The sequence below is a fragment of the Canis lupus genome, chromosome 5 (genome assembly GCF_011100685.1).
Source record: "Canis lupus familiaris isolate Mischka breed German Shepherd chromosome 5, alternate assembly UU_Cfam_GSD_1.0, whole genome shotgun sequence".
NCBI classification, from domain to species: domain Eukaryota; kingdom Metazoa; phylum Chordata; class Mammalia; order Carnivora; family Canidae; genus Canis; species Canis lupus.
Genome location: NC_049226.1, coordinates 30,568,551 through 30,593,598, shown reverse-complemented (window position 1 = coordinate 30,593,598; position 25,048 = coordinate 30,568,551). Strand labels below are relative to the sequence as shown.

The 25,048-nt window shown below is 41.4% G+C and overlaps 1 protein-coding gene across 1 annotated transcript in view; it reads left to right on the top strand.

Annotated features, from left to right (window-relative positions):
• The window catches only part of UBE2G1 (ubiquitin conjugating enzyme E2 G1), a 100,995-nt gene that overhangs the window by 38,011 nt on the left and 37,936 nt on the right, over positions 1 to 25,048 (top strand). The window lies entirely within an intron of this gene.

The window sequence follows — 25,048 nt, the reverse complement described above, 5'->3', positions numbered from 1 at the left end:
AGAGAGAGAGGCAGAGACACAGGCAGAGGGAGAAGCAGGCTCCATGCGGGATCCCAACGTGGGACTCGATCCTAGGTCTCCAGGATCACACCCTGGGCTGAAGGTGGCGCTAAACCGCTGAGCCACCTGGGCTGCCCATGGTTTTTTTGTATATCACTTTATAAACATATCTTCCTTAGACAGTGATCTTGATCATTGTAAAAAGCGATCCTTTTCTGCCACCTTTCACATTCTTTGAATTGCACTAGTTTTAGGAACATGTTGATACTTGCCTGGTGGACTTTCATCTCACTTTCATTTGTAACCTCCCAGAGTCTGTTCTTTTATGTATGTCTCATTGAGACCCCCTACTTTAAGGTTGGGGGTGGACCCCGTGTGAGACACTTTATATGCATTTACATCAATATTGTATGTTTGGTTTTGCTTCTGTGATATGGTTTTCTTCATTGACTATCTTTTTGCTTGGTTTTCTTTTTTCTCTATTATTTTTAAAAATAAGGGCGTTTTATTTACTTATTTATTTGGTTGTAAAAATATTAACTTATTTTAGAGAAAGCTGGCGTAAGCATGAGCAGGGGGAGGGGCAGAGGGAGGGAGAGAATCTCCAGCAGACTCCCTGCAGAGCATGGAGCCTGGGCTTGATCCCTTGACCCTGAGATCATGACTGGAGTCAAGATCAAGACTCAAACGTTTAACTCGCTGAACCACCCAGGCACTCTTCTTTTTTCCTCTGTGAAGTATGATGTTTATTTTCTTATTTGCTATTCCCATCTCATTTTGTAAGTTAAATATCCTATGTCATTATGTCTAAGGTACCCTTGAGTAAGAGGCCTCATTATTCTGGTAGCCATGATAGTGGTCAAGTGCTGCCTAAGAACCTGGATGTGCTATCAGTTGTGGTACATGTATTTTCTGATACGCTCAAAAGTGAAAAAAAGTGCATCTTAGAAAAGATGAGATAAGGTGCTTTATTTGTAGTTATTATAAAGTTGTAGGTTTAACATATACTGTCTTTTATGTTTATCAGGTACATTTTTGTTTGAGGACGGCTTGTGTGTTTAGAAATGTCCATCAGTGGCTTTCACAGGTGCAATGATATTTTGGCTGATTATAGAGTTTTTGAGCTATGTTACCTTTCCCTTAACACCCAGTAAACATTTTTCTGTTGTCTTCTGGTTCTGGGGTGACTCTTTCCCCCTTTGTTGGTGACCTCCTTGTGCCTGGGTGTTGGTGGGGTTCTTTCTCTGGTCTCGTCGTCCAGAACATCCTTTCTGCAAGGCGATTCCCTGTCTTGTGGTAGTCTCCTTCACACTGATCTGGAGTAGTTTCTGATGCATCTTTTACTGTGCTTTCCTTCTTATCTTCTTTCCTTGGGAAATACCAGGTTTATGCTTGTTCATCTCTATGTCTTAGCTTTCATTTTATTATTTTTCTGAGTGCTTCCTTTGTCCTTTTCTGCTTTGTTCTCTGTAGATTATCTTTCATAGCATTGTTTTCATCAATATGAGGTCTGCGTCTTCCTCTGTATGATACAGTTCTCATGTTGCCGGTGGCTTCAGCACACCATCCAAGTGCGTTTATTTACGTCTGCGAGCAGCCCTTTGAATTTGTCTCGTTAATCTCCCTATTCTTAAAAAAGCCTTTATTACTTTTTGTGCTAAAAACAGGTAAAACCACATTGTTTTTGAGAAGATGGGGAAAACCATTTGCAAAGCAGCTAATACCAAAATTTATTTTCCAAGAGCACAAAACAAGTGTTTGTTTATTTACTTATTTAAGATTTATTTATTCATGAGAGACAGGCAGAGACACAGGCCGAAGGAGAAGTAGGCTCCCCAGGGAGCCCGATGCAGGACTTGATCCCGGATCCTGGGATCACGCCCTGAGCTGAAGGCAGATGCTCAACCACTGAGCCACCCAGGCGTCCCTAAAACAAGTATTTAATAGATTGTTTTATCAAGTCCTGCTGTTAGGTAGATTTTAATGACACGAAATACGGAAGAGCCATTATTCATGTGCAGGCTTAGAGATGCTTCTTTTTGCACTTGGGTAGCCTTCTTTTGTACATGGTAGAAATGTTTTTCTATCATGTGTGCTTTTGTGGATGAGGAAGAAGTGTTCAAAGACTTTTTTCTTTTGTTTCTATTAATCATTAAATCTATTGATTTTTTTTTTTTTTTTCCATTCAGTGAATTGTAGATGAGGAAAGAAACTCATTGAAATTGTGACCAACAGGGGCACTGTTGTCCATGTGGGCCAGAACAGACCTGGTGTGTGAATTTGTCCTTCCTGCCAAGTTGAAGGACATAGCAAAACTGTGAACGTGTGCAAACTGTGGTTCCTGAGAATGAGACTTTGGCTGTGGCTTCAAAAAAAGACACCAGACTTGTGTACTTGGAAGTTTCTTAGCTGTTTAGGGAATAGGTTCTTCCATGGTTTGGTTGGTTTGTTTTTAACCATGGCCAACACACAGGCATTCTTTCTGTTAGTGTGTTAACAGTGGTTGTCTTATTTTGTAGACTTGCCTCTTCACTGTGGCACGTGGTGTATGCCAGCAACATGTTCAGTGTTGTGAAAAGCCTGAATTTACTACTCCAGAGTCTAAATCATCACTTATCTTTATAATTAAAATGATCACTATCTTAATGGTTCCAAACTTAAAACTTAAACACACACTTAAGCTGTGTTTAGTTGCCAGTAATAACAGCATCTTCCTAAGATCTACCTATTTCATTTTATTTTTATTTTTTAAAAGATTTTATTTATTTATTTATGAGAGACACACACACACACAGAGGCAGAGACACAGGACAAGAGGGAGAAGCAGGCTCCATGCAGGGAGCCTGATGGGGGACTCTATCCCGGGACTCCAGGATCACACCCTGGGCTGAAGGCAGGTGCTAAACCACTGAGCTACCCAGGGATCCCTACCTATCTATTTTAAAGACTTTATTTATTTATTTGAGACAGAGAGAGAGAGAGAGAGAGTGAGCAGAGGAAGGGGATAGAGGGAGAGGGAGAAGCAGAAGCAGATTGGGTTGAGCAGGGAGCCCAACGTAGGGCTCAGTCCCAGGATCCTGGGATCATGACCCAACCTGAAGGGTCTGCTTTACCGACTGAGCCACACAGGTGCCTGAGAGCTATGTAACTACTGCATTAATTTAGCAGGTAGTTGACAAAGGCCTGCTCCGTGCTGGGGGCTGTAGCATGGCATGGATTGGGCACAAATTTGTATTTATTATTTATTTATTTATTTATTTATTTATTTATTTATTTATTTATTTATTTATTTATTTATTTATTTATTTATACAAATTTGTTTTAAATGGGCATGGATTTAACCCATGATTGCTGTGGCTCCATGAATAAAAAAAGACACCCATGCCTTTTAGAGCTGTGTTCTCCTGGGGCTGGGGGAGGACACAGGGCTAAGAGTACAGTGTAGAGGGTTGTGGGGGATACAGAACAGGAAGGCGGATGAAGTAGGAGGAGTGTGCACGTGTGCAGGGGTCCTACTTTGAATGAGGGTGGTGACACTACAGAGGTGAGTTAGGTGAGGGCCAGCTGGAAGGTTGATGGGATCTGCTGGTGGAACCTCAAGGGCCCTGTGGCCAAGGCCACCATGCAGACTCTGATCCTGCTGGCTGTGAACTCTGGACACGGTCACTGTGTGTCCCCCCCCCCCCCCCCATATAAGTGAACGTCCATGACCAAAGTGAAAGCTTCATCAACAGCATCTCTATCTCATTGTTTCCTTTTCTTAGGAACAAGAGATCCTGCTGGTGCCCCCCCTAGATCTGTGTCATGACCCCATGACTTGGGGTGGAGAGACACCTGCTAAATGCCATGTGGGCTGTGCTGTGATGGGAAGGGAGGGAGACAGATGGCTATGTGTATTAGGGAGAAAGGGGGAAAGTGTAAAAAGGAAAAAGAATTAAAAATTCACATCAACATTATATGTACATTTAGTCTCAAGAATAATTAACTGTGAGGCCTACAAGAGGCCTAATGCTGAAGAGCCCCGCTCCCCAGGGGCAGCTGCTTTTAAAACACCTTTTCCGTGAAAATTTCATGGGGCTCCATGTTTCTAAATAATGTGTTTATCATGTTTATTGTTTACCAACCTTAGATGCTTGCTGTGACACATTTTCAGTGTCCACGTCTCACTGCTGATCCTATTCCCAGACACTGCTCACAGAGCAGTCTCTGTCGTTCTGCTTGGAAGACCAACCCCCGCTGCCTCCTGCCCTTCTCCTCCTCCCCCTCCATCTTGTCCCCTCCATCCCTCCTTTCCACTCCTCTCCCTCCATCCCTACCCCTTCATCTTGCCCCTCCCTCCCCTCCCCCCAGTGGTGGGGGAGTACCCTCTGGGAGTACCCTGTACTCTGATGCAATCACTGTCTCCCATCCATTTTCCATCTTTAAGAGCCATGGACAAATCTACTTTGTCTTTAAACAAAATATTTTTAGCTAAACGGTTATTTTAAAATTTGTTTAGGTAAATTTAATTATTAGGAAGAAGAGGAAATGAACACATGGGATCACACTGGCATTGTAAACTGAAGATAGATTGGAGGTTGGCCACAGCCTTTTTTTTTTGTTTAGTATGCACAGTGTGTATCTGTTAAGAGAGATAAATTTACAGTATTTTATCTTTTTAAAACAAATTTTAAACATTTCCTCATGTCATTAAATGCTCTTTCAAAGTACTTTATATTATTATTAGTAGTTTTTAAAAATATTCATTTATTCATGAGAGACACACAGAGAGAGGCAGAGACAAGTCAGGCAGAGGGAGAAGCAGGCTCCCTGCTGGGAGCCTGATGCGGGACTTGATCCCAGGACCCTGGGATCACACCCTGAGCTGAAGGCAGAGTTCAACCACTGAGCCACCCATGTGCCCCTCAAAGTACTTTAAACAGATCCATAGCAATTTTCCATATTCTGTTAACCATAATATTCCTCGAATTTTGACTTTTAGGTTGTTTTTGATTTACAAATTATTAAAAATTATTTGTTATAGCTAATGCTTCTCTGGATTTTCCTTATGAACAATATTTACATGTTATCTTGGATTACTTTCTCTTAGGATAAATATTTCTGTTATAGCTAATGCTTCTCTGGATTTTCCTTATGAACAATATTTACATGTTATCTTGGATTACTTTCTCTTAGGATAAATGGAGTGGTCACCATTATATCAAAGAAGAACATTTTTTCTTACCATTTTATTCAGATGCAGCTGACATACAGTATGGCATAAATTTAAGATGTGCAGCATCATTGCTTTACATAGTTAAAATGAAAAAAAAATTGTTCCCCATCTGTCTTCCATCCCTCCCCCACCATGAGAGCTTTTAGGATTTCCTGTCCTGGGAACTTCCAGGTGTGCCTCTGGTTGTTAGCCATAGCCATGATGTGTGTGTTATCTTAGGAATGGAAGTTTGTCTTTTCTGAGGTTGTTCATAATTATCACCAGCTGCCTGCTAGGAAGCTTGTGCTAATTTATATTCTCATTGTTGTATTGAAAATTCACTTTTTACTATGTTCTTAATACTATCAGGGACTTCTGAAAATGTTTGATTCTGCCAGGTAAAAAGAAATAATTTTATTTTAATAGTTGCCAAGAATGTTGGAACACTTCTTGACAGTTTTGAATTTTATGTATGTATGTGTTGGTTGTTTTAAATAAAGGTTTGTAAGAGCAGTTGTTTGCCTTGAATTTTTTATGGTTATTTTACATGGAAAATTTTTTTTTTACTTGTCCAATTAATTAGGCTTTCCTGTGTTTTCTTCCCCCCCCCCCCCCCCCCACACACACACACACTTAGAATGTTTCCTATTTCTAAGATGAGATAAGGCTACGGAAAATTTGAAAGTCTCTTGGAAACGGGCATGGGGGGGCGGTGCGGGGGGACTTGACATCCCTTCCTTTAAACACAGCTGGCCTTTGGCTTGTAATGAGAAAAATCCATCCTGGTAATTTAATTGTGGTATGTTGTTGTCGTCTTGCCTTGTACTGTAGAGGTGTTAAATTATTAGATGCTTCCATGAAAATACTTTATAACGTGTCAAGCTTTGTAGATCTATGAGGATTTACTAGTCCTAGCAGCTTGGAGCTCTGGGTAATTGGGCTAAATGAGTCCACTCACAGGGCATGATACTTCAGCTGTCTCTAGAGTCATGGGATGTCACCAGGGAATTTGTCACTGTTTGGCATAATTTTATTAGGATCTTCTGGTGATAGTTTATAGTTCTTTTTGGGAAAAAATTAACTTATTTTAGACTAAGAGAACTTTTACTGACATTTTAAGGTATTTATAAGTAGCAGTGTGTTATAAAAATGTTTAAAAATTACCATTTAAAAAGCCTACATGGCAGTGGGCCATGCAGCAACGTAAACAAGGTATTACTGGGAAGGGAGAAATTGGCTTATGAATTGCCTACAGGAGACAGAGAAGAATTATTTTGGAGGGATCCCTGTTTTCTGAGGTCTGAGAAATTATAGAGAGTGAACAATCTGTCTCATTTCACTTGCACAATTACTATGGTTTTGGTGTATTTTTTTCTCTAGACTTTTTATTTATTTTATTATTTAAAAATTTTTTTTATTGGAGTTCAATTTGCCAACATATAGCATAACACCCAGTGCTTATCCCAACAAGTACCCCCCTCAGTGCCCATCACCTAGTCGCCCCAACCCCCCGCCCACCTCCCTTTTCCACTACCCCTTGTTCATTTCCCAGAGTTAGGTGTCTCTCATGTTCCGTCACCCTCACTGATATTTTCACTCATTTTCTCTCCTTTCCTTTTATTTCCTTTCACTAATTTTTATATTCCCCAAATGAATGAGACCATATAATGTTTGTCCTTTTCCGATTGACTTATTTCACTCAGCATAATACCCTCCCGTTCCATCCATATCGAAGCAAATGGTGGGTATTTGTTGTTTCTAACGTTCTTTAGCCTTTTTAGTATGCATTTGTTTGTATATTTTATAATCACGTGAGCATGTTGCCCTCGGTAGTGAACAGTGTGTTTGCGGCTGTGTTCGGTGTTAGTGTGGATGTGGCACAAGAGCCCTTCACATCATTTCTCATTTAGACCATTCTGTAAAAGTCTTAATTCCAATGTTTCATTTCGGTGGTTAGATTTCGTGTGTTTGTTCCAGTAGAGACTGTCAGAGTTGTCCCATGGGTTCTGGCACACGTCCCTTGGTGATGCTGGCGGCCCAGCAGCCCCACATGCCCTTTGTTGTGCCCAATCACCTTCCCTCTCTGGTAGTCAGGGTACAAGGCCGTGAATTCAGATGGAAACCTTGGGCTTTACTGAAATGTTTGTTAGTTCATTGAACATTTATTCTGCCCATGAAACCACCTGGTACAAGTGAGAGCTGTTGGTTTGCATCAGGTATCAAACACCTTGGTGTGTTTGTGCTTTGAAGAGCAGAAAATAGTAGCAGCTTATGCATGTTCCTAAGCATGTTAGTATGTGGAAAGTATTTCTCGTGTTTTTTAAAAACCAACACTGGCTCATCTTTACCATCTAGTTTTCAGCTGGGAGAAGTAGACTGACCACTGTGTGCTAGTCTTGGCTGTGATGTCCCACTCTGGGAGGGCGCCAGGCCTCAGCCTGCTGGGGTTTGCTGTCTCCTGTGAGCCCGAGCTGTCTGTGGGTCCAGCTGGGGTTGCTTCTGCCCTCTGGGTGTTGAGCAGTGCTGGTGAGACTGCTGGCTTCCTGGTACTACGGGGACTCTGGTAGGGACTCCAGTGTACCTGTCACCTGCAGAGAACAGGAGAGAACATGGTCCTGCAGGAGGAGAAATATAGGTGTGTCTTGGGTTGCATGTGTGAAGGCAAGGGTGGCAGACGTGCTGGCACTTGTGTGTTTGGTTGGAGTGGCTGCTGAGTGTATGGCGTTGGGAGGCCTGGAGTAGTGTGGCTGGTGATCAGTGGTGCCTTCCTGTGGTGTGGCCCACATCACGGCCTTGAGAAGAGTGAGTGAGAGCCTTGGCTCCTGCAGTCTGTGCCTCGCTGTGTCCACCGGGAGGCAGGAAGGTGCTTGGCTTCCCTTTGGCAGGCTCCACATTGATCTGATTTGTATTTTGGGCATTTTTTGTTGTGATACGATACACATAACTGATCCTGTTAACCCTGAGTTTGTAGTTCACTGGCATTAAGCACATTCCACCACTGTGTGTATTGAGAGCATTCTCTTCATCTCAAACTGAATTCTCTACCTGTGGCACAGTCCTGCCCATCCTCTCCTCCCCCAGCCCGTGTAGCTACCATTCTGTTTCCTGGCTCAGTGAATTGGGCGACTCCAGGTACCTCCTGTCAGAATCACAATATCTGTTCTTTGTGTCTGCCATGTTTCACTTACTGTAATATGTTTTCAGGGTTTGTGCATATTATAGTGTGTATCAGTTCCTTTTCAGAGGCAGCATAATACTCCACTGTGTGTATAGACTGCAGGTGGTTTGGCCTTTGTGAATGCTGCTGCTGTGAACTTGGTGAATCAGTGTCTGTTTGAGTCCCTGCTTTTAATCTTGTGGGTAGATAACCAGAAGTATATTTGCTGGGCCATACAGTAATTCCACTTTAAATATTTTCAGGAGCTCCTGTACTGTTTTTTTTTTTTTTTTTTAAGATTTTATTTATTTCAAAAAAAAAAGATTTTATTTATTTATTCATGAGAGACACAGAGAGAGAGGCAGAGACACAGGCAGAGGGAGAAGCAGGCCCTTGAAGCACCTGAAGCAGGACTTGATCCCAGGACTCCGGGGTCACGCCCTGAGCCAAAGGCAAACACTCCAACCACTGAGCCCCTTCTGTACTGTCTTTACAATGGCTGCACCATTTAACATTCCCATCAGCACTGTACAAGGGCTTCTAATTTCCCTATATCCTTGTCAATATTTGTTTTGTTTTTATTTTTAAAAAGATAATAGCCATCCTAATCGGTGTGAAGTGGTATCTTCCTGTAATTTGGATTTGCTTTTCCCTAATGGTGTGTGATGTTGAGCATCTTGTCAAGTGCTCACTGGCTGTATGTCTTTGGAGAAGTTCCTGTTCGGGTCCACGGCCCATTTTTGACTTGGGTGTTTGCGTGTGAGCGTGTGTAGACTTCATGTTTGGGTGTTCTTCTTGTGTTGGGTGATTTGAAGATCTCTCCCATTCAATGGGTAGCCTTTGATGCATAGGGTTTTTTCATTTTGATGAAGTCAAACTTACCTTTTTCCCCTATGCTGCCTGTGCTTTCGGTATCATATATTTTAAAAAAAAAATCATTACCAAATCTAATGTCTTGAAGACTTTCCCCTTTGTTTTCTTTGAAGAATTTTATAGATGTAGCTCTTATGTTTAGGTCTTTGACTCATTGTGAGTGACTTTATAATATGGTGTAGGAGTCCGCTCCCTTCTTTGGCATGTGGACAACCAGCTTCCCCAGCACCTTTTGTTGAAGACGTGGTCCTTTCCTGGTTTTGAGTGATCTCGGTTTCTGTGATGAAAATCATGTGACCATATACATGAGAGCTTATTTCTGGGCTTTTATTCTGATCCACTGATCTATAGATCTTTTTATGCCACTATACTGTTTTGATTGTTGTAGCTTTGTAGGAGGCTTTGAAATCAGAAAATCTGAGTCTTGCATCTTGGTTTCTTTTCAAGACTGTTTTGGCTATTTTGGAGTCCCTTGACATTCTATATGAATATTAGGATGGGCTTTTTTGTTTGTTTTCAAGATTTTTATAAGGCTTTTGTTGAATCTGTACATCTCTTTGGGTGGACTTTTTGCATATTTGAGGAAAAAATTCAGTTTAAGGGTCTCATTTTAAAAATATTTTTTTCGGTTTCTTTCAAGTGTTTGTCTTTTTTACTCTTATGCTGTATATTTACATAGATAGTATGTGTATGTGATCCATGTGGTTTAAAGAGGTATGTAAGGCAGCGTGTAAGAGTATGGATAATCAGGTGGTTGTGATTGCAGCTGAAGTCAGAAAACAGAAGCATGCTCCTCAGGATGTGGTAGGGAAGAATGCTGTATTAGGGGGTGTCTCGTGAGCTGGGGACAGGAGGCCAGCATTGCTTATAGCCTGGTGCTGCATCTAGAGTAGACAGCGTGAGTGCTTGTGTCGGGAACATTGCTCTGGACGTCAGCTAGGAGTCTAAATCTGTAGTCTGTTTTGCCAGGATTAAGAGTAAAGGAGCTAGAAAGCACACCTGTTAAAGCAGAGTCATATTGTGAAAAGAGTTAAAGCTAGTTTGAACCCAGAATAAGCTGATCTGGTTGTTGCTGATTACTGCTCTCAAACCCCACACTATGCATAATTATAGTCAAGTGTGATTGTGCATCCATTTGAATTGCCTAGATTTCAGTGTGATTTTGGCAAACTGTAATAATGGTAGGAACTTAATATACATTTTCTGTAAATCAACAAATGCTATACGGAATCTGTGCTTAGCATGGTTCTGATAAGTGTAGGGTTTATACCGACGGGTTTGTGTGTTATAGCTATCAGGTGAGTTTTTGCATATCCTCTCCCCTAAATTAATGGCTCTCCTTGAGCATTTTACAATATAATTGAATTATTAAAATAAACCTAAATTAATTAATATGGCCAGAATGTGGCAAACTCAGTAATACAAAGTGGCAGGGAGCACAAATGAGAAAGGTAACTTATATTCCTGGTTTGGCATGAGGAGAGGGGGCCAGATATGGTTTAGGAGGAAGTCGGCAGTTGTCAGTATGAGCACCTCTGTAAGGGTGTTCAGGGATGCAGAGGATGTATAGGAAGAGATAAAATGATGGAAAACTTTATTTTGAAGTTGAATCACAGAGGACGAGAATTATGTCTGAGGAAGAATAGTCTGGTGGCAGTTTGCAGGTTGGATTGCTTGGAAGGACAGTGGAAGCAGGTTGGAGAGAGGTTAGCCATCAGGAGCCTGCTGCAAGGCTGGGCGACAGGGGAGGGGACTGACATAAAGTCAAATGGAAGAATGGTTTAGGACAGAGCGTGGGTTCAGGTTGAGCTCTGGTAAGATTTTCTGAAGCTAGGGGATCCCTGGGTGGCGCAGCGGTTTGGCGCCTGCCTTTGGCCCGGGGCGTGATCCTGGAGACCCGGGATCGAGTCCCACATCGGGCTCCCGGTGGGTGCATGGAGCCTGCTTCTCCCTCTGCCTGTGTCTCTGCCTCTCTCTCTCTCTCTGTGACTATCATAAATAAATAAATAAAAAAAAATTAAAAAAAAAAAGATTTTCTGAAGCTAGAAGCTTGAGAAAGGTAAATTTGGAAGTAATCCTCTACAGAAGGTAGAACTTGAAGCCTTTGTTGTGTGCAAATGCCCAGAGGAAGAGGACAGATGACGAGATGTTGGAGGGGAGATGGAGGGAAACAAGCCATTAAAGAGCCCAAAGATACAGATGTAGTGATCTGAAGGTGCACCTGCACCCCAGTGTTCACAGCAGCAGTGTCCACAGTAGCCACATTGTGGGAGGAGCTGATATGTCCTTCAACAGATGAATGGATAAAGAAGATGTGGTGTAGATATACACTGGAATATCAGCTATCAGGAAAGATGAATACCTACCATTTATATTGACGTGCATGGAACTAGAGGCTATTATGTTGTGTGAAATATGTTGATCAGAGAAAGACCATTGTCATATGGTTTCACTGATAGGAGGAATATAAGAAACAGTGCAGAGGTTCATAGGGGAATGGAATGAAGACTGAATGGGAAGTCATCAGAGACAGAGACCAACCATGAGAGACCCTTACTTCCATTTCGGAAACACACTGAGAGAGGGTTGTTGGAGGGGAGTGGGTTGGGGGACAGGGTAACTGGGTGATGGGCATTAAGAAGGGCACATGATGGGATGAGCACTGGGTGTTACATGGAACTGATGAATTATTGAACGTTATATCTGAAACTAATGATGTAGTATATGTTGGTAAATTGGATTAAAATTAAAAAAAAAAAGAGCCATTAATGCAATGAGCAGTGGCGGGATGAAGGAGAGAGTCACTGAAGCCTGAGGGATGGAAGTCTGGAGGGGAGGTGCGGGGTGTGTCCAGCCTTGGTGGTTAGGGGAGCCACAGGGCAGGCGGGGAGTACGATGGAGCTAGATTCCAGAGGGAGGCTCTGTCTAAGGGAGTTGGCGATCTACCAGGGGAGAGGCGAGGGCTGAGGCATTTTGAAGGGTACGATTTAGTGGCATTACATCCATTCACATTGTGCAACCTTCACCATCACCAGAAACGTGTTTGAGTGGGAGAGATTGGAGATAAAGTGCTGTTTAAATATTTTTTGGTTTGATGAGTTGGACTATCATTTTTTCTCTTTCTCATTCAAAAAGGGCTTTGTGGTGGCTTATGGGGATTCTTAAAATGCCCAGATGTGTACAAGTGCTCCCACTTGAAGGTTTTATAAACTATGCCCACTACTATGCCTCATCCTGTTTTCTTCTCCACAGTTTTATTTTTCTTCACAGAAAGCATCACTTCCTGGTATACCTTATATTTGTTTGTCTTTTCCAACCAGAATAAATGATCTGCAGACTGTCAAAGGGAGCAAAGATTGTTTTGCTCATTGCTGTATCTATCTCCAGTGTCTGGCACATAACTCAAGTAAAAATTTGAATAAATGAATACCTTTAGGTAACTATTGACATCAACTATTAGAAGAGAGAACAAAAGGGGAAAATGGATACAGGCATAAAATATTCACTAGAATTATCTTTTAATAAAAATACATACCAAACAATTCTGTGTACTTACTGCTGGTATAAACTGCCTGTTCAGTATTCTCGCAGCCAAAATTTAGAGGCAGATTGGATGAGTGATGAGTTCATGGAATAGATAAGATAAAAACATAAGCCACATATCCTGAAGAAGCCTATGCATTGCTGAGGTCAGAAAATTATTTCTCTTTAATGCCTTCCCTCATAAGGAAGGTACACACTATTTGAGTATAATAAATAACACCCTCAGCCATCTTTCCAGTAAATACAGAAGACAGCCTTTAGTATGGGTGAAAAACAGTTGGGATAGTTTTATCGTATTTTAGGATTAAACCTAGGCTATCGGTATCCCTGGGTGGCTTAGTGGTTTGGTGCCTGCCTTCGGCCCAGGGCGTGTTCCTGGAGTCCCGGGATGGAGTCCCACATCAGGCTCCCCACATGGAACCTGCTTCTCCCTCTGCCTGTGTCTCTGCCTCTCTGTCTCTCATGAATAAATAAATAAAATCCTAAATAAATAAATAAATAAATAAACAAACCTAGGCTATGCTGAAAGAAGAGAGATGGTGGAGATATTTTGGAAGGAAGGAACATCTAGCAAGGGTAACTAGAGGCTCCTCTTTTTTTTTTTTTTTTTTAAAGATTTTATTTATTTATTTGGGAGAGAGCACAGAAGCAGGAGGAGGGGCTGGGGGAGAAGGAGAAACAGACCCCTGGCTGAGCAGGGAGCCCGACGCCCGCGAACAACTCGATCCCAGGACCCAGAGATCTTGACCAGAGCCGAAGGCAGGTGCTTCCCTGATGGAGCCCCCAGAGGATCTTTAGTTATGTTGAAGGGACTGGTCGTACATGGAAGGGGGGTCAGAGAGTAAGTCTTGACCCTGCATGGTTCAGGAAATGGGGGAGGTTGTGAAGAGAAAGAACGAGTAGGATGAAAGTAGACTCAGTACTCATCCTGCCATGAAAGTAGCTTTATTTTCTGATTATAAAAATATTAATATTGCTTTTTAAAGTGCCCCTCCCATTTTTTTCAAAAATACTAAAAAGCTATATATAGAGAAAACCATTTTGCAATGTTTTCTCAAGTACTGTATTTTTTGTTAAGATTCTATATATTTATTAGAGAGCATGTGCATCCGGGTGGAGGGGTAAGGGGAGAGGGACAAGCAGACTCTGCACAGAGTGGGGTGGGGGGCATCGAGGTACCCATCCCAGGACCCTAAGACTGCGACCTGAGCCGAGATCAAGAGATCAAGAGTCAGGACCCTGAGACTGTCATCTGAGCCGAAATCAAGAGATCAAGAGGCGGTGGCTCAAGTGACGGAGCCCCCAGGCGCCCCTCAGGGGTGGTGTTTTGAGCACAGCAGCAGAGGCTTTAGGGTAGCCTGTCGGCTTTTCTGTGTGAGCAGTTAGCCTGGCATTTTTTTCTTGTTCTGTGAAATGAAAATATAAGATGGCTTTCATTTCTAAGAAAGGGCCTGCTTTAGAGATTACAGAGCTGCTTTCCAGTATTATCCTCTTTACTAAAAAGATGTGTAGTAGCCTCACTGTCAGCAGTGGCTGTTTTCCAGTGATATGTAATGTCCGCTGTCTCCAAGACCATCCAGGACTTGCTCAGCAACCTGACTTTCCTACTGAATCCTGTCCTCTCACCTCCTCCCACCTTGCACAACACCAAATGCCTGTTGCTGTGTCCACATGGTGCTTGGCGGCATCCGTGCTGACTGGTTATAAATCTGTTGTACGGAGGGCTTCTCTCTTCTCCAGAACAGCCATCTGTACCTCCTGCATTTTTATTTCTCTTGCATAGAAACAGTCTTATGTGTGGTCGTGGGAAGTGTGATCACAGTCAGACTCCTGTCTTTGGTTTTGTTTGGGCCTGTGCTCCTCTGGGCCCCTTGCTCATGTTTACCTGTGTTTTCACAGGACATCCTGCTTTCTGAGAAGCCGCTTTGGCTTCATGTGGAGATCACTGTACTGTGTGCTTGCTGGTAAAGGTTGTGTTGCTCTCACTCCATTTCTGGCCATGCAGCAGGGTTCTCTCCTTTTGTTGATGTGATGATAATGAGAAAAAAAAAAGCACCTACAAATAAAATGAATGGTAATTAGAAGAACATCATCTATCAGTACCACTGAGGGAAAGGTTTGAAGAGGAGTTTAAGATGATGGGGGAGGCGTGCCATAATGAATTAATACATAGAAGTAAAAAAAAAAAAAACACATAAGTAATATGTTAACATAGTGATATGTTACTGCTGTCTCCACCCTGTCACACCTATGATTCTCCTCTTGGGAAGAAATCTTGGCCCTGCCTGTTTCTCCCTGCGGCAAGGGAGGACATTGTGGTAGAACCAGGAATCAGCATTGTGTTTAGTATGCATTTGTGATGCAGCATCTTGATTTGTATCACCCATCCTAGATTTTACTTTGTGTGTTGCCTTTTTTTGGTGTTTGTTACGTGAATCCACTAACACGTGCGGCAGAAGTACGTTAAAACTCGATCATGTGTTAGTAATCTTTTTTTTTTTTTTTTTTTGAGTAAGCTCTACCCCCAACATGGGGCTTGAACTCTCAACCTTGAGATCAGGCGTTGCAGTGCTCCACTGAGTCAGCCAGGCGCCCCTAGTAATTTTTTCCTATCATTCATTTCTGTGTAGACAAAGCAGTTAATTGACTGGTGTGACTTTTGAGTTTCATGTCTTGCTTAGTCCCGCTAGTGAATAAAAAAATCAAAACTAAATTATTTTAGTTTGAAAATTATTAAAAACTTTAAAATAATTTAAAAATTATTATAGCTTATATATAAATGTATAATGTGATATAAGTCTTAGACTTATTCCTCTCTTCCCCAATGGACAATTCTATAAATTCTCAAAGAGCCTGTTTTTGTCTAGCATGTTGTATTGATCTGTTTATTCTGATATTCATGTCACTTATTCATGTGACATGAATTATAACTATTATGAAGATTATAAAGCTTCCTGTTTCATTTGAGCCTATTATAACCATGGTATCAAAATCTGACAGCGTGGAAACACTCTGGACCAGAGGGTGGAGGAGGGGTGGGCAGAATGGGTGGGGCATGGGGGGTCCAGGCATCCAGATACAGAAGGAATAAGCCTCAAAAGTAAAAGGCACAGTGCAAGGAAGATAGTCAGTGATACTGTAGCGGCCTTTAGGGTGACAGGTGCTGGCTACACTGTGGTGAGCATAGAATGAGGTATAGAGAGGCCGGATCATTGTGTTGTACACTGAAACTAATGTAACATTGCGTGTCAACTGCGCTCAAATAAAAACATTTATTAAAAAAGAAAAGCACTCTGGACCAATCCCAGTATAGATGCCAGATCCTCAGTAAGATCTTAGCAAGTTGAAGCCTGCAGAATAGTAAATGACCAGTGGGATTCCACTTAGGGATGCGAAGGTGATGCATTACTGTTCCTGCTGGTACTGTACATTAGTACATTAAAGGAGAAACAGTCCCATGTGATTGTGGGTCAGTAATAACATAATGTATATATTATATATATTATATATTATATTTCAAAAGGCATATTTTGTTTGAAAATATGTTTGAAAAATAGTTTGAGGGGATCCCTGGGTGGCTCAGTGGTTTGGCACCTGCCTTTGGCCCAGGGCGTGATCCTGGAGTCCTGGGATCGAGTCCTGTGTCGGGCTCCCGGCATGGAGCCTGCCTTTCCCTCCGCCTGTGTCTCTGCCTCTCTCTCTCTCTTTCTGTGTGTGTCTATCATAAATAAATAAATAAACAAACGAATGAATGAATGAATGAATGAAAAATAGTTTGAAAAAATTCAACTTTCATTCTCTACATTTTAAAAACCAAACAGCAACAACAAAAAAAGCAATTTAGAGCCATAGGAAAAGAATGAAACTGCTTTAATGTGTAAATAATAGTTGTTGAAAATCAGCAGTAATTAATATGTGATATTTAAAAATCAGGAATAATAAAAAGGTGTACATCGCTACTATTTGTATTTTTAATAATGTTCTAGCTGATATAGGAAAATGAGACAAAAAGCAATAGAGAAATAATGGAAACAAAGTAAAACCAAATGATACGTTATCAAAGACAGATCTCCTTTAAAATTCCAGGAAAATCAACTGAAAGTTAGAAACGAGGACTAAGATGGATTATTTGAATATAATACTTAAAATTGAAAATTTTATTATTTTTAAAAATATTTTATTTATTCATGAGAGACACACAGAGGCAGAGACACAGGCAGAGGGAGAAGCAGGCTCCCTGTGGGGAGCCCCATGCAGGACTCAATCCCAGGACCCCAGGATCATGACCTGAGCCAAAGGCAGGTGCTCAACCACTGAGCCACCCAGATGCCCCTGGAAATTTTACTTAATAAATGAGTTAAGAAAAACGAGCATCTTTTTTAAAAAGATAAATGACAAGAACATGTTATTTATTTGTAATTTGTGTATAAAATAAAGCTTACCTCACTAATAATTTGACAGTAAGTTATATTTTTTGCCTACCAAATCAAAATGCAAAATATTGTTTGGAACTGTAGTGAATTTTTTTTTTTTTTTTTTTTTTAGCTGTAGTGAATTTAAAACAGCTTTAAGGAAGGACTTTACTAAGTAGAATTTAACACATATCCACACTGACATATTTTAACTCTGAGATGCATTCTGCATCTGTATAAACCATTGGTTTAAAAAATACCTGCTTCCGAGTTCTTCATTTATAAGGAAGATCATGAGAGGACATTCTGCTTCAGCGTACCTCTGAGCACTGGGTGGGTTTTGTGCAAAGGTTTCATTGATGACTGAAAACTAAATTTGACCATGCTGGTCATTCAGATTGTTAATGGAGTAACACGTAGGGAGTGATAGGGATGCAGCAAGGGAGTTGCCTTCTCTTGCGTGCTGGTGTCTCAGATGTGTGCGTAGAGGTTGACTTCCAACTTAAGTGATGAAGTTTGGGTGCTGTAGCCATCTGGGCCTTGGCTCTGAATCCCACAGCATTCTGTAATGTTGAGCGAGGCAAGGTGGGGGCTGTTACGTGTTCACTGAGTCTTCACCTGATGATGTGTTACTGCATCTCATTTTTTTGTGTGAAATTGTTTCATTCGTCCTTTTTTTTTTTTTTTAAGATTTATTTATTCATTACACACAGAGAGAGAGAGAGAGAGAGAGAAAGAGGCGCAGAGCCACAGGCAGAGGGAGAAGCAGGCTCCATGCAGGGAGCCCGATGTGGGGTGGGACTCGATTCCAGGTCTCCAGGATCAGGCCCTGGGTGGAAGGCGGCACTAAATCGCTGAGCCACCTGGGCTGCCCATCATTCTTCCTTTTACAGGCAGTGGAATGCAGTTCAGCCAAACACTGGTTAGCAGAGGAAACACCGCTTCCTTTACTCTGGTTCCAGCCCCTTCCTGGTTGCCTTCAGAACTACCTGCTCTGTTGCAGATGGTCTGCGCCACCTGCCTCGAGACTTAGTACTCCTTCCTTCCTTCCTTCCTTCCTTCCTTCCTTCCTTCCTTCCTTCCTTCCTTCCTTCCTCTCTCTCTCTTTCATTCATTCATTCATTCATTCATTCATTCATTTCTTTTTACTTCTTTTTATTTTTATAGTATAGTTGAATTCCTTTTTTTCTTTAGGGATCTGCTGTTTTCCCCAATTGGAAATAGTTTACATGTCCGACTCTCCGTAGACATTTTATCTGGGCTTTGTGGAATGCTTGTCTTAGATCGTTACAGGTGCCCAGAAAAGCTAGTAGAGATTTTAAAGCACACGTGTGCGCTCACACTGTCTGCTTTTATCTCCTGCATATTTTTGAAAAGATTCACTACCATTAAGTTCTTCCTTTTCCCACTTTGCCTAAAATATGCTTTTCCCAGTCATAAAAAACAAGTATTATAGAGAATTTAGGGAAGTTTAGGGGTGTAATTTTTAATAGTTTATTTGGACTCTTTTCTAGGTGCTCTGTAGCCAACTTAGGAGTTTATGTATGCATATAACAAATGACAATAAGACTCTCAGTTTGGATTATTTCAGCTTCTGGGTAGATACTCAGGGGGAGTGAAAAACTTTATAAGGAAATACTGTTACAGACGAGTCTGAAGCCAAGTAGTGAGTTAGGGCTTGATCGCCTTCCCGTCCAGGGTCCACTAATAATTGGCTTTCCAGATCCTGGGGAAAAGATGGATTATTTAATAAAATTCCCCAGAACACCTGACTAGTCCTATTTGAGATAGGTAGATGGGAACTGGATTCGTATCTTTATGTTTACATATATTATAAAAGGATCATGATAGTTATTAGTGTTTCCAACGTGCTGAGCAGTAGGTTAGACACTGTACACGTGTGAGTATATTCTTCAGACATGAAGTAGACACTGTTATCCTCCTTTAACAGATTTGGAACCTGACTGTAGACAAACTATTAGCCAATAATTGAAATAAAACAAAAGATAAAAAGACCATTAGAAGAAAATAATCAAGTATTTTTTAGTCTGGAGCAGAGGGAAGGGGGTATTTCTAAGCATGATGAACGAAGGATCCATGAAGAATATTGACTTTTTTTAAGTTACATTGCTTGAACTTCTGCTTAGCAAAACACTAAAATTTGCAAAGCTAAAGCAGATAAAAAGTATTTTAAAACAAAATGGCAGTTATCTAGAGCCATAATGTTTAAAAGGCTCAAATCAGTAAGAAGCTGAATCACTTAATATAAAAAAAAGGGGGCAAAAAATATAAATAGGTAATGCATGTAAAAAATATAAATTATTAGTGCTCAGTGGGAAAAGGATAATACCCAGTGTTAGCAGTGCTGTAGGGGAAATAGGTACCTACAGTGTTTTTAGGGATATAAGTTGAAATAAACTTTTTATGATTGAGGTGAATGTTCCTTTGACCATCATAGTTCAACTAATAGAATTTATTTAATTTAGTTAATTTTTTAAAAGATTTTATTTATTCACGAGAAACACAGAGAAAAAGAGAGGCAGAGACACACAGGCGGAGGGAGAAGCAGGCTCCATGCAGAGAGCCTGACGTGGGACTCGATCTCAGGTTTCCAGGATCAGGCCCTGGGCTGAAGACAGTGCTAAACTGCTGAGCCACCTGGGCTGCCCCAACTAACAGGAGTTTAGATTTGGGGTATACTTCCTCATAGGTACTAGGACAGCACAAGAATGCTCTATGGCAGTATTATCTATACCTGGAAAAAAAAATAGGAACCAAGTATCTAATGTATATGCCATACCTACATGACCACATGGTATAAAGTGATTCCATTTTCTGTACATAAGGGGTGTTCAAAACCAGAATGTGTATAGCAAACTGTTAACAGTGTTTATTTTTGGAGGATGAGAAGGTAGAGTGATTAACTGCTTACATTTTATTTTCCTGTGCTATTTTAGAAAGAATGGCCTTTTTTATAATTAAGAAAATAGAAGTAAAAATAAAGTTGAGGAATGCCTGGGTGGTTCAGTGGTTGAGCATCTGCCTTTGGCTCATCAGACTCCCCATGGGAGCCTGCTTCTCCCTCTGCCTATGTCTCTGCCTCTCTGTGTGTTTCTCATGAATAAATAAATAAAATCTTAAAAAAAGAATAAAGTTGAAAGAACCCTACCACGCACATAGTAATAACCATCACTGACATTTGACAAACAGCATTCCAGTCACTTTGAATGTTGAATGCATATGTGCAGGTGGAAACACAGAGTTACCATATGCATGCCAGTTAAAAATCTTAACTAGATTGCATTCGACTGAAACAAAACACAACAAGCTAAAAGGTGTTATTGGAAACCTGATTGAACCATAGAGAGATTCCTGAAAGAGCCGGAGAGTGGATAGGAGAGATTATGAAGGCCTCTGGGTGGTTGTGAGAGAAGGCATTCATTTCTTGGTCACCTGGCCCAGGAACAAATATGCACATGTTCTCCTCCTTCCCTGTCTTCCCTTTCCTGATTTTTTTTTTGGGGGGGGGGGGGTGTAAGTTTTATTTTTACATGATCAGGGTTTATAACCTAATTTTAAAAGTTTAGAACCAGTCATGGTGCTTTAGTTTGAGTTACGTATTTACATGGGGTCAGTGAGTACGCTGGTCTTTTTAGTCTGGCTTTTCTGTTGCATAATTCTTTATTTTGATTCATTTCCCAGCAGTTACTCCAGGCAGTGCCATGTACTTCTGGAGTCCTTAGCTCTTGGTGTTGGGGAACACTTACTGCCCTCGTTCCCTGGCCACCTCTTCTGGTTCCTTATCTGTGGTGCTCCCCTGTCCCTCAGACTTGTGGTTGCTCCCTCCTGAAGGGAGTGCTGCAGAGATGACTGGGCCTGCCCTGCCCCTGCCCCTGCCCCTGCCCTTGCCCTGCCCCTGCCCCTGCCTTGCCCACCCCACTGCTTCTCGGTCACCGCACACGTGCTCTGGTGGCCTGCGTTTGGTGCCATGGTTTTCCTGGCCTGTGTGGTGTGTTATCAGGCTGTGTATTTAGTTAGTATGGGAGAGTTTTATTTATTTGTGGCCTTTTTATATTCTCATCCGTTTGCGAATACCAGATCTCCCTTTATTGTCTTCACTCCGTTCAAGTGTATAATCGTTTACCTCCTTAACATTAGGACCGTGATTTGTTTTATTTACTAGAGATGCTAAGAAACATTTGTCCTTTCTAATATGACAGTAATCCCTGTCTGTTATTTCTCATTTTGTTTCTTTTCTAAGTTTTTCTTGCTTGCCTCGAAGGTGTCTGTTGCTTTATAAATAATGCCTTCTTTCAAATCGTTGAAAATTTTTAAAATTTTATTTTTATTTGAGAGAGCACGAGTGAGCACACAAGTGGAGGGCAGAAGCAGACTCCCCACTGAGCAGGGTGCCCGTTGTAGGACTCGATCCCAGGACCCTGAGATGATGATTCCAGCTGAAGGCAAACACTTCACCGACTATGCCACCCTGGTGCCCCTCAGGTCTTTTTTTTTTTTAAAGATATATTGCAGTATTTTCTTTGAGACTCTTTATCTGAGTCTTCCTGGATTTTTATATGTGTTATTAGATGGCTTAAGTCCACTTGAACTGAATTGGCACAGAGATTCAAAACCCTCATTATTGTGCTGTGAGATTTTTTTTACTGTGAGTCTCCTGTTGACAGTAACAGGGATGGTAGGGAGCGGTCAGCTTCACTTGGAGGTTGTTGAGACTACAGGTGTAGGTGAATACAAAAGAAAGCAAATTCCAGGCATTGATAAATTAGAGTAATTTAACCTAGTTTCATTGTACAAAAAAAGGTAGATAAGGAGATAAGGTCTGGTCTGCTAGATACTGAGTAAAACAGAACCTGGTTTTGAGAATTTTATACCCAGAAACCTTAATTTGAGCAATACTTAAGAAAATCAGGATGTAGGATGTAGTAAAGTGATTGACTCTCACCTGCATTCCTGGCAGTAGGAACAGACTTTCCCTGTTCACCTGCCCTGGGGGGATGGGTGGCTGGGATTGTGCGCTACCACTGCCACTGCTGCAGTTGCTGCGAACAGCCTTTAACCTCTGTATTCCCAGTGATGTGGTTGAAGCTGGAAGGAAAGTTGAGGACCTTGGCTGTGCCCTATTCAGGGAGGGGAGGGGGCAGAAGCTGGCAGAGTCCAACTGGATGTGAGCTTAGAAAATACAACTCTTCGAAAGGAGAAATAAGTACCCTTAGTTGGAAGAGATAGGAGTTGAGCTAGAATGAAGTATGGATACAAAAGGACATTTGGGGGATCCCTGGGTGTGGCTCAGCAGTTTAGCACCGCCTTTCGCCCAGGGCGTGATCCTGGAGTCCCGGGATTGAGTCCCTGTGTGGAGCCTGCTTCTCCCTCTGCCTGTATCTCTGCCCCCCCCCCTCTCTCTCTCCCTCCCCCCCTCCCCCCTCTCGAATAAATAAAATCTTAAAAAAAAAAAAAAAACCAAAAACAAAGGACATTCGGCTCCTCCAGATTTATGGAAGGGCAAGAGTGTACCAGGTGTCAGGAGCTAGAGTTCTGTTAGAACCTCTCTTGCTGTTGCTTACTTTTTTCATTTATCTCAATTTTGGCTTCATTTTCTCATACCACCGTTCTCCTTGAGATTTGAACATCTGCCATGCTTCATGGCACAGCTTCCCCATGGAGTTGGGACTTCCTTTCTTTAATGCCAGTTTGAAAAATCATCCAGAAGATCTCATTCTTCTGGCTTGAGTCTGTATTTATTCACTCATTCTTATGGCCCTGCATGTGGGTCTTTGTTGGACAGCTCCTACTGGAACTAAATAGTTGAGTGTGATGTGTTAGATGTAGGGTAGGTAGTATTTCCCCAGACCTTAGAATTCTAAAGAACATTGATTATTCTTTTGGTAACCTGTAGCCCAGTGAGCAGTTTTAAAGGAAGAGCTGTTGTAGGTTTTACCATACTTTACCAACGAGGGGGATGAGACTCAGAAGGAATGAATATGAGAGAGAGAGAGAGAGAAAGAAAGGAGCAAGAAACAACTCGTTCATCATTACAAGGCCAGGGAGCGAGTTGGCATTCACACCCAGGTCTGACTGACATAATACTGTATCATATTGATGAACTAATAGAAGCTTGGAGGAAACAAATGTTTTCTCTATTTATTTGGGTGACTTGGTTTGTGGTGACTTAAATGTTTTAAATTAATATGGTAATTTATTCTTACAATAAGGTCAAAGTTATTTTAATAAACCACCTCGATACTTAGGAGGAGTCATTAGATGGTATCTGGATAAAAGTCATTAGATGGTATCTGGATAAAATGGATATCTGTTTGTTATTTCAAAAGTTCAAAAATAAGCCAGTGTAAAAATAATCACTTACAGAATTGCACCTTTGAGCCAGTTATGTGTTATAGAAACAGACTGGACAGGAATGCACATTCCCTGGACCAGGAGGCCACAGCCACCCAGACACAAAGGAAGATCACTGCTTGGCTATAAATATCAGTTTGTATTTGGCTTTGTAGCAGTTAGACTTAACCAACCATTGGTTTTGGCAACGTGTATTTATAGTTAAAGTAGCTTATTTCCTTAAGAGTAAAGTATACAATGATACATAGTTAGGTCTTTGAATGTTGTTGTTCTAAGACCTCATATTTTTGCTGAGGCTCAATGATAGCGTGTTTTCATGTGATTGATAAAAAATTGTAAAGCATTATTTTTAGAGGGATCCCTGGGTGGCGCAGCGGTTTGGCGCCTGCCTTTGGCCCAGGGCACGATCCTGGAGACCCGGGATCGAATCCCACATTGGGCATCCCGATGCATGGAGCCTGCTTCTCCCTCTGCCTGTGTCTCTGCCTCGCTCTGTGTGTCTCTCATGAATAAATTAAAAAAAAAAAAAAAAGCATTATTTTTAGAGACATTAGAGTGCCTTTTAAGCATTTTTCTAACTATTTGAGAAAAAATTTAGGCATATAGTAACACCAGAGTAGACTGATTGGTACCTGACTCTCCATGTACTCACCTAGCCTCAGGAATTAGTAGGTTATGAGCAGTTTTATCCATCCCATATGATTTTGAAGCCCATCACAGAATCATGTATCATTCCTCATTTGCCTGTAAACATTTCAGTATATGTCTCTAAAAAATGGGGATAAAAGACCAGCCTGTTACCATCACCACATTTTTAAAAGCTAATAATTGGTTAATATCATAAATGTTATATTAATAACTTAATATTATCTAATATCTACTTTGCCTTCAGTTTTTTGCATGTGTCATATGTTTTTTTAAAACTCTTGAGTTTAGTTCTCTCTTCCGTTCCCCATGTGGTATGTTTATTGAAGCTTTTCCAGGTCCTGCCTTTTAAAATTTCCCTGCAGTGGGGTCTTTGCTGATGGTGTGTGTCCCGTGCTGTGCGTAACCACATTTCTCTGTGTTTCTGAAATTGGTAATTGTGTCTGGGGGCATGGACAGGCTCAGGTTTGTGAGCAAGGTGAGATCACTTCCTGAATGGTGGTTTATCAGGAGATACATAATGACTGGTTGTCTTCCTTTTTATTTATTTTTATTTTTATTTTTTTTAAGGATTTTATTTATTTATTCATGAGAGACAGAGACACAGGCAGAGGGAGAAGCAGGCTCCATGCAGGGAGCCAGACATGGGTCTTGATCCCAGGTCTCCAGGATCACACCCCGGGCTGCAGGCAGTGCTAAACCACTGCACCACCGGGGCTGCCCTGTCTTCCTTTTTAAAATGCCTGGACCAAAATGACAGTATGACAATGTGTCCATTTTTCATTTTTTAACTGGATTATTTCTATGGAGAGATACCTCATTTGATCAAATTGTAATTACTATTTGATTACT